We start from the raw sequence: 10192 nt of genomic DNA, 5'->3' as shown, positions 1-10192 counted from the left end.
CGCCCGCATGCTGTTCTCCTCCGGTCCGCACAATACGCTGCCTACCCATTACACGACCGAAACGCAACTGACATAACGTGCGATGCGTGCGTGACGTCACCAGCCAGAGACACACCCATGGGTATTAAACGCAGCTGGGTACACCGGCGAAACGCTTCGGCTTCTATCGACGCTATACGGCGTTTGTGGTCTAACGGGCTCGGTCTACGCATGCAGCGATCCGCTGGAAACTGGCGTGTAACAGCTCCGCTTCTGTATATATATATAAAGAAATGAAAGCGCAGTTGCCGCAAGAGAAAATAAGCAGAAAATTGGAAATACACCGGATAAAAAACATATAGTTCAAATACTGGGTCACGCAAAGATTAAAGGTGAAACTTAGCGTTGACTGTAAGAAATACCCGAGAAAAAGAAAGCCGCACCTAGAATATTTTGAAACCACGTGGACTTATTAGGAATGAAGTCTGGAACAATACAGCAACATACCCTAGACAATGATGGAAGCAAAATGGAAGGAGACGCGGCATTAAATTCAATCCGAAAAAGCAACAGCTGAATCATTTCAAGGCAATGACGAGGTGTATATTGAGAAAAATGTCGCAGTTTCGCCCAATAGGCGAAGCATTGCTTACGATAGCAAACTAGTGTATAACTATGCGAACTATACGATAGTAGTTTTATCGGCCGTATAAACTTCTCAACATTCGCTCACTAACTAAATTAACAAGCACGGTGTCACGCGTGAACAGGTAAACATGAACACCTCTCGCTCGATGACCGAGGAAACTCGCTGTCAAAAATTGGAGGATGCTTAAGCTCGTCTTTAAGAGTGGAACGCGATAGCGTTATCGGGCCCTCTACGCATCGTATTTTCTTTCAGTGGAAGCGCTTCACTGCAACACAAAATGTGGGAAAGCCAGCTTATAAAGACCAAGCTTACACCCCTCCACTTAATTGGCTTCACTTTGAAACAGAAATGAATTGCTGGGAAGACGCTTTCCAGCGGCAATATAAGTGGTCATATTAAAATATGAAGGCCCTAGCACCTTTTTATTATTTTATTAATTGTTTGTTATTGCCCGACGCGCGCGCTTGTCCAAACGCAATCTGCAGGCGAAGTACTCAATTTGACCTGCTGTAGAGAGCCTAACCTGCCGAGGATGCGAGCGCCATCTGGATGTCATTTTCGCAAGTAAAGTATCCGAGCGCGCGGCTGTAGGTCTGGGTAAATGCTGGAAAATGGGTTTGGATTTGAGTTTCCTCGTAAGAGAATTATGTTTTTTCGTACATTAAAATTGCAGTCTGACGCCGAGTAGTAAACAATCCGACGCCGGATGGTAAAGTCGTAATTTACCATTTTTCTGACGGATTTCACTGGGAGAAATTCAATTTTATTACCATAGCAATTATATGGACACTTCAACCGGATTTCTGCCGTCGGCGTCGCCATCGCCGTGAGGTTCCGTATAGATTCCAAGGGCGATAAAAACGTCGCCGCGCGCCGTATGCGCCAGTGAGAGCGCGCGAGGGATGCGTGCTCTCACGGAGAGCCAACGCACGGCGGAAAGCAAACGCGACCGTCGCGCGAAAGGCGTTGGGGGTATCGGGGGGGAGGGAGGCGGGGCGACGCTGTACTACGGCACCAAATGCGTATCTTGCAACCGAGCGCAAGGGGAACTGGCAACGCAATCTACCACGCGAAACCAAAAAAAGCGGAGAAGCAGCGCGGGAGGGAGGGGGGGGGGGCAGCTTTTACTCTGCCAACAAATACGCTTGCACTGGCTGTGGTGGCGGTCGCCCGCACCGTCTCATATCTCCACACGGCTCTGACCTTTGTATGCGCTGTGCATTCGCCGCTCAGTTTCCGTTGAAGCGATAGACCGCACGATTCTTCGCCCGCTGCAGCTGCTGCGCCAGCGTTTTGACAGTCGTTGTCGTTGTCTGCGGTCATTCAGTGTGATCCATTCATGTTTGCTTCCGTGCGATGACACCACGCTTGTCAATTCAGTTAGAAAGCGAATGTGTCCAAGTTTATGCAGCCGATAAAACTACTATCCCTACTCCGAATAGCTCTCTACCAATTTGCTATCGCAATTGATGCTTCGACTTTCGGGCGAAACTGTGACATTTTTGTTCACCAAAATCCTGCACTACGTGGAGCGCCTGCGCGGTCGGGGTGGTTGGGGTGCTCGGGGATGATTTTCTCTGCCACGAACGCTGACATCGCACGCCAACGCCGGATTTTCTGCGACACGGGGCCCGGAGCGAATTGACCTTCTTGCCAGCTCTCGCTTCAACGCGGACTGAACGTCGAAAGCAAAGCGCATGCGAAGTTACCGGCACTAGTTGCACTTTGTCCACATTGCAGATCGCTATCCAGATGCGGCGGACGCGCCGTAAGCAGCCGCCTGCAGAATATAACCCCCCCCCCCTTTCCTTTTCCGCTCCTCTGTGCCTCGCGCGCGACAGAAGAAGCGAGCTTCAGCCCGCCTTTCTCACTCGCGCGCGCGAGATAGAGCTGCAATCATCGGCTGACCCTCAGGGCAAGCTTTCACTCGCACAAACAGCGTGCGACGCGTGGCGACGACGTTACCGTGTTTGGACTTTATATGGAACCTCACAGCGACGTCCACGGCCATGACCATGGTGACGGCAACAATGCGCTTGGAGTGTCCATTTAATTGCTATCGCAACAACAACAACAACAACAACAAAAAACACAAAACAACAAAGAGCATGAAGGCGAACCAGACAGAAAAACAGCTAGTGCAGAGATTTTCTACTGGAAGAAAGCTGAAGGTTGCGTTAGGGAGATAGAGGAACTAGGACCAAAAAGTAAGGAATTAAGCTCTGTTGCAAGCAGTAGCAAATGGCTTACACCGTAGGCTAATACGAGACATTTGGCGACAAAGTTGGAAGAACTAATTTATAAAGTTAAGGGGGGGGGGGGGGCATAGAATTCACTGAAGTAGACCGTTGACCAGTACATCGGTAATATACAGGTTAGCAATGCAGCCGATTAAACTGAAAATGCAAGCATGGGCAGAACATATTGGCATAATGAGAGAACTTCAGAATGACGTCAAATCGGTAGTGTCGGCATAAGAACTTATTTGTTCTTACTCAGTGTATGGAAATATCCCGAGAAGAAGGAGACCATTGTATATTGCGTTCTTAGTGATTACCGCAGCGTATTACAACGTTAACCGTAACATTTTGTGGGATATTCTGAAAGGGAAGGCTTAGGCAATGACTGTATAGAGGTTTGGGGAGAGATTTACCGAGAAAATAGCTTGCGTTGAATGGGAATAGATCAAAAGCAAGAACAAAGTTGATATCTTCAAAGGACTAAACCCCCGCTGTTGTTTATGATGTACAGCAACCCGCATTTTTATCTAAATCGCGCCAGCGCCTATCACGCGTCAATTTAACGCGTTTAAGCGGCGATAATGAGCGAGACCGGCAGAAGTACTCTCAAGTGCACTAAACACTCTCCTGTGCACGAGTCGTCCAACGCGACGGTTCCTTCAGGACGACACACGACCGCATTATAGTGTTCTCGCGAGATGTAGCTAAACATGAGGATGGCTGTACATGGTAAGGATGGAAAGGGCGCTAGAAGGAATCAATATCGGGTTAATCTGCCATACAAAGAGGTGGGCACGATAGTAGAGCAGCAGCTCCCTAGTTTCTTTTATGCGAAGGGCCTTGTGTTGCTTGCTAACAGGCAAAGTGATATGCAACGTCTGGCTAATATTTGTGGACAGGGGGTGATAATTTAGGATTGAAATTTAGCGTCATAATATCAGGCATTACGGTATTCAATGAAAACAGTGAACATACAGTGTCAGTACAGGGTCAGGAAATACCTCGAGTAAAATAAAACAAATACCTCGATATATCGGTGTATCGACAGCTTGGTCGACTCGCGAGGCTCCCGATCTGCATCGGCGGGCTATATGGAAACACTGGCAAAACCTATAATAGCAAGGGGTAAGAGAAATGCTACCATATAAACAACAGAACCACAGAGCTAGGGGCTCCAGGGTCGGTGGAAAGGCGCAATGGTTCCCGGAGTTACATTTCGAAATGCGGTTGTTTGCTTGATCTCTGAGGTACAATCAAGACTCGATGGCAAGCAAAGGTCAGTGGAGCGCCTCGAATTTTGTGCTCATGGGACGATTCCAAACGAAGCCCCAAGCTTCGAAGTGAGTGAAGATCAGAAGACAATTGATTTCGAAGAGCGACTAAGGAATTTGAAAGAAAGCAATGGTTTGCGAGAGTATTCAATGATTTCTACAGGGAACATATCGACTCGCAGTGGTGGAAAAGAACAAGGAAGCTTACCCGCAAGTATATATATCAAACCGTTTATTAAAAATAACAGGTGTAGGGAGCGGGTGGGTGGAGCCCCTAGTCCAGGGCTCCACTGGCTTGAGCGGTCCGCCGTGCCTGGTCGAGAAGAGCTAGTTGCATCTCCCGATCCTCGCTAGTATGCGAGCGGTATAGTAAGCGACGTAGCAACGAAATACGTTAAAAGCAAACTGAGAGATGCTAAGACCATCTCCTGGGTAGCCGTAATAGTAAAGAATAACTGCCTAAGAGGTAAATACGAATTCAGGCAGAGAACATTCGCTGACGATTTAAAGGGAAGGTCCTTACTTTTCGAAGTAAGATCATGAAGCCTAATAACGAGTATACTATAGCTCTAAAGCGAGGTACATAAATGAAAAAGAAGCATGTATTTGGTGTTGTAAAGGTAGCAAAAACGATGGAAGATATTTCATTAAAATGTGAAGGTAATCTATTGTACACCCAGCTGTCGGTTTAGGCTTCACTGATTTCCTTGAAGCCCTTCAGTCCAGGTATAGCAGGGGGAAAGTAAACATGTCCGAAACAGAGACTAGTAAAAGAGGATTGGAGGTTTGGTGGAAGAAAAATTTTGTCGCAGTTTCACCCGAAAGGCGAAGCACCAATTGCGAGAGCGAATTAGTAGAGAGCTATACGGAGTAAGGATAGTAGTTTTATCAGCTGTATAAACTTGGACATGCAGCAGCACCAGCAACGCGCAGAACTGTTGTCGAGGCCGTCGGCGTTTTGCCTGCGTTCGCACCGAACGCGCGCGGCGTTTTTATATACATATGCATTTGCTGCCGCAGCTAAACGTCGCGTCTCCTCCCTCTCTCCCGTCCCCCCACAGCCTTTCGCGCAACGGAAAAAGTTGCGTTTGCTCTCTATATATGAAAAGGAGGAAAGAGACGCTTAATTCTGCAGCCTTTCAGGGAGCACGGCGCAGAACGCGCCTTTGCTCTCCGACATGCATTCGCTAGCCTCGCGCCCTTTCACTCGCACATCGTCCGGAGCGCGGCGACAATTGCATCGCCGTTGACGTCATACGGAACCTCACGGCGACGGCGACGGCGACGCCGACGGCAGAAATATGCTTTGGAGTGTTCATATTTGGAGTGTCCAAAAGTAGGGAGACCACAAACCACGGAGGCGTACAAACACAGCATTCCTAGTAATGGTTCAAGAAGTTCGATGGTGGGAATTTTCTGTCTTAAAAAAGAAAGGTACACTAGGCAATATTTGAAAAAAAGAAAGGTACACTAGGCAATATTTGAAAAAAGGTTGTCGCAATTTCACCTGAAAGGCGAAGCATCAATTGCGGTAGAAAATTTGTAGAGAGCTATACGGAGTAATGATAGTAGCTTTATCAGCTGTATAAACTTGGTCATGCAGCAGCACCGGCAACACGCAGAACTGTTTTCGACGCCGTCGGGGTTTTGCCCACGTTCGCACAAAATGTGTGCGGCGTTGGTGACTGTTGCCGGAGCCTCTGATATAAATAGGCACTTGGTGCCGCAGCTAAGCGTCGCCTCCCTTCCCCCCCCCCCCCCCCCCCACGGCCTTTCGGGCGTCGGAAGAAGGCGCATTTGCTCTATATATATGGTGATTGTAAAGGAGGAAAGAGACACATACTTACCCAGCCCTTAAGGGACCACGGCGCAGAACGCGCGTTTATTCTCCGCCGTGCGTTCACTCCCTGTGAAAGCGCGCGTTCCTCGCGCCCTTTCACTCGCACATACAGCGTTCGGCGCGCGGCGACGATTTCATCTCCATTGACGTCATACGGAACCTCACGGCGACGGCGACGGTGACGCCGACCGCAGAAATCAGCTTTGGAGTGTCCATATGATTGCTATCGCAATAATAGCAGCTTGGTGGTGCAACCTAACACCCCGCTTTAAAGGGGACGCTCATAGCATCCGTTTCATCATCATCATCATCATCAGCCTATATTTTATGTCCACTGCAGGACGAAGGCCTCCCCCTGCGATCTCTAATTACCCCTGTCTTGCGCTAGCGTATTCCAACTTGCGCCTGCAAATTTCCTAACTTCATCACCCCATCTGGTTTTCTGCCGACCTCGACTGCACTTCCCTTATCTCGGTATCCATTCTGTAACCCTAATGGTCCATCGGTTATCCATCCTACGCATTACATGGCCTGCCCAGCTCCATTTTTTCTGCTTAATGTCAAATAGAATATCGGCTATCCCCGTTTGTTCTCTGATCCACACCGCTCTCTTCCTGTCTTTTAACGTTACTCCTAAGATTTTTCGTTCCATCGCTCTTTGTGCGGTCCTTAACTTGTTCTCGAGCTTCTTTGTTAACCTCCAAGTTTATGCCCATATGTTAGCACCGGTAGAATGTCAGATTGTACACTTTTCTTTTCAATGACAGTGGTAGGCTCCCAGTCAGGATTTGGCAATGCCTGCCGTATGCAATCGAACCCAATATTATCCTTGTATAAATATTGCGTCTTTCCTTAATGCCACCACTAAAAGGCAGCTCGGTATCAAACAAACTACCTCAGGTACAGGGGCATTCTAGCCACTGTACCTCAGGTCTTGGCAAACTACCCCACTCTGTTGCGGTTTGCACTAAATGCATTGTTTGTCTACCATGTATAAACAAATATCTTGATGAGAACTCTCAGGGTTCCCAATCCTGAATCTGCCTCCTTGACAGCACTACGAATACTTCTGGTTTCGATATCAATACTCTGCGAAGACCAGCAATTTCTTCCTTTTCTTTGTCGCGGCGAGCTACCAACATCGTCATCCCCAACGCCATCGACATCTGCGCGTGAACGAGCCACGAGACGTTCCATTTCGCTTCGCCGTCAGTGTCATTGCAGGCTGCGTCTCGTCCCAGGCCACCCATCACTTCAAGCCCCTGCCGCGCACGTTGCGTCGTAGCCAGGCCCTCCGAGTCAAAAGGTCGCGTAAAAGGCTCGCCTACCACAGCTAGCGGATAGGATCTTTAGGCGAACTCGACTCGAGTATGTACGCGAGGCATCTGCCGCCGGCAAGTTCTGTTCTTCATCACTCCACACGGCTTGCAAGAAAACACAGCCAACGAGAGGTCCACGAACGGTCCATCAAGAAGACGGGAAACCGCAGACGATTGCCCCCACGCTCCAGCTTTCATCAAGGCTCGCGACTCAAGGTACAGCGCCGTATCTCGGAGAACCAGCATCGGGCGACGTCTGTATCACGGAGCTGCCGATCGCATTACCCTGGACAACGGGTGACAATTACCCTGGCCCTGGGTACCACGAAGCCAGCGTACGGTGGTGGACTTGGATTCGTGACTCCGTCCCTTCCGGTATGGATTAAATCAGCAGTTCTCCACGGCAACAGCTCGGCACGAGGGCGCACATTACGCCGAGCGTCGAGGAAAATGGATATCTCGTGGGCCATGCTACCACGCTGTCCTCAGAGACCCGTCACGATGCAGTTATGGTTCTCAATCAAAGTGAATGCGCCGTTGTCTCTGAAACGAGGCACGTACAAAACTCCACAGCAGGCGACCGACTCAACGCTCAGCTCTGATGCCAAAGCGAAGGTATTGGATGCCGCCGCCCACGTCTCGGAGAAAACATGCAGCGTCGAGCGAGTCACCGAATCTGCTGGACGCGTGACTGTCTTCCCGAGCGAGGTTATTAAGCGGCGCGGAGGAGGGCAGAAACAGGTGCGTCCGAGACTGCAGACGGTACCGGAACGTTTGGACGTGGTAGGACGACAGGGCCCTGGACTGTTGTCTGCTTCTGGCCACGACCAGAAGGTCGATGCCGTCAGTCTACTCCAGCGCGTCGAATGCCCTCGTGCGTCCACGACCGGTCTGGATGGCGCGTCTCGCGTTTCCATAGCGGCCGCGGTGCTTCTGACCAGCCATTTCCAACGGCACGGCCCGCGACTATCTCTGTTTCCAGCCTTGACGTCCACAGGAAGTAGTGACATCGTTTTGCGGTGCTGCAGCGAATGCATAGTTCCGTCCCAGCCTGTGAGCGTTCAAGAGGGCGAGACTCCGCAGACGCCGCGGGACGCCGCGGGGTTACGTTTGCTAGCCGGGTGCCGCTGTCCCTGGCCGCTATTGCCGGAGGAATCGAGTGTGGGCTCTCACGCCTCCGACCAGCTGCTGGTATTTCAGACGGTGAGCGACCCGGGACGCGAGCGCGTCCTGAGACGCGCGGCAGACTCGACCTCCAACGGCCGGTCTCTGGACGAAGCAAGTCAGCGCCAGGCAGCCCCCGAAGACTACGCGTTTCAGTACAAAGCCTCAACATGCGTGGATGCTGGAACTCGGTGGACTGGTTGGTGGCAGTAACATAGGCAGGCCGTGCGCCGCGCGGGTGACGATTCGCGACGTCTGGGCCGGCATGACATAGAGCACACCAGCGGTTCTTAATATTGTTGTGATTTGGATAATTGATTTTTACGGTGATGTTATTGTTTGGTTATTTGTTAGATGTAATAAAATCTTTGCGATGCGCATGTGTCCCCTGACTTTTGAACTCTGGCGTATTGAAACGGCAGAGTATCGCGTTCAGTTTAGATATTTGTGAACCCCATGCGTGGTTGTTTTTTTGACATAGAGAATATGCGGATTTGTCGAGGAGGCGCAAATAGCGAAAAAAATTAAGGTTGCAGATGAAATCGGCACAAGTAATACGCGCCGTCTCTCGGGGTGATGATGATGATGATGATGCACCTCCGCTATGGCTCGCACCCACTAAGGGGGATAGGCCAAGAATCGGGCGGCAGTGGGAATGCTAACGAAAATTCATATTTTAAAACAAGAAAACAAGAAATGCCAAGTAAAAGACAAAAAAGACAAATGTCGCACTAACCAGATTAGCACGCGAGCGAGCAGTCAGACTGACTGGAAAAGGTGAAAGTGAAGAATTGTTACAATCAGAGGGAGGTAATATTAACAAAACAATTTGGAGAAATCAATTTAGGTGATATGAATGCATCTGATGTGTAGAATACAAATACAATAATTAGCAGGGTAATCGTTTTGTTTCAGTTAAGAAATTAAATACTGCGCAACACACGTCTCTGTGACTATAGCCTAGTGCTGAAGCCCCCAATGATAACAATACTGGTATGTTTAAACCTAATCCAATTTTGTAAAGTGGAGCTTCCAGTAATAATTTTCTGTGGCGTGAATAGCGTCTGCATGATAAAAAGTAATGTTCTATTGATTCAATTTCCTTACAGTTGTGACATAGAGGGGACATCGTGAGACCAGCTCTATGTAAATAAAAATTCAATTGCGGGATGCGACAGCGTAGTCTGGTGTAAGTAACTTCCAACTGCCGAGAAGTGCACCACTGTTTATTCCAGCAAAAACCTTGATGCTGAAAGTCTGTAGATGGTTTCAGCGGTAAGTTGCTTAAATCATTTTGCAAACAAAATTTTCTGTATCTCGATGCAGTGACGTAAGAAGTATCCGGTAAAACAGGGATCAAAGGCCCACTTAGAGACGTTCTTGCTAATAAATCGGCCATTTCGTTTAGATATAAACCGCGGAGGATATATTTTTGTCGATATATATTTGTCGAGGAGGCGCAAATAGCGAAAAAAATTAAGGTTGCAGATGAAATCGGCACAAGTAATACGCGCCGTCTCTCGGGGTATTGACTTTTAATGCGAAAGCATGCTATGCCCCATTACGAGAAAATGCGGTGTCGGCGTCGCCAAACCATGGTACAAAAAAATCAGTAGCTCCTCCCCTGTCGAGGCGGAGGAGGAATAAACTTTTATTGTGGAACCAGCACTTTAAGATGGCCGGGCCTAAGCCTCCCATGAGGGGACGTGTCGAGAAAATCGGGGTAAACG

Source organism: Dermacentor silvarum, chromosome 10, assembly GCF_013339745.2.
Source record: "Dermacentor silvarum isolate Dsil-2018 chromosome 10, BIME_Dsil_1.4, whole genome shotgun sequence".
Lineage (NCBI taxonomy): Eukaryota > Metazoa > Arthropoda > Arachnida > Ixodida > Ixodidae > Dermacentor > Dermacentor silvarum.
The sequence above is the reverse complement of the archived record's forward strand: the minus strand, read 5'-3'. Positions refer to the sequence as shown.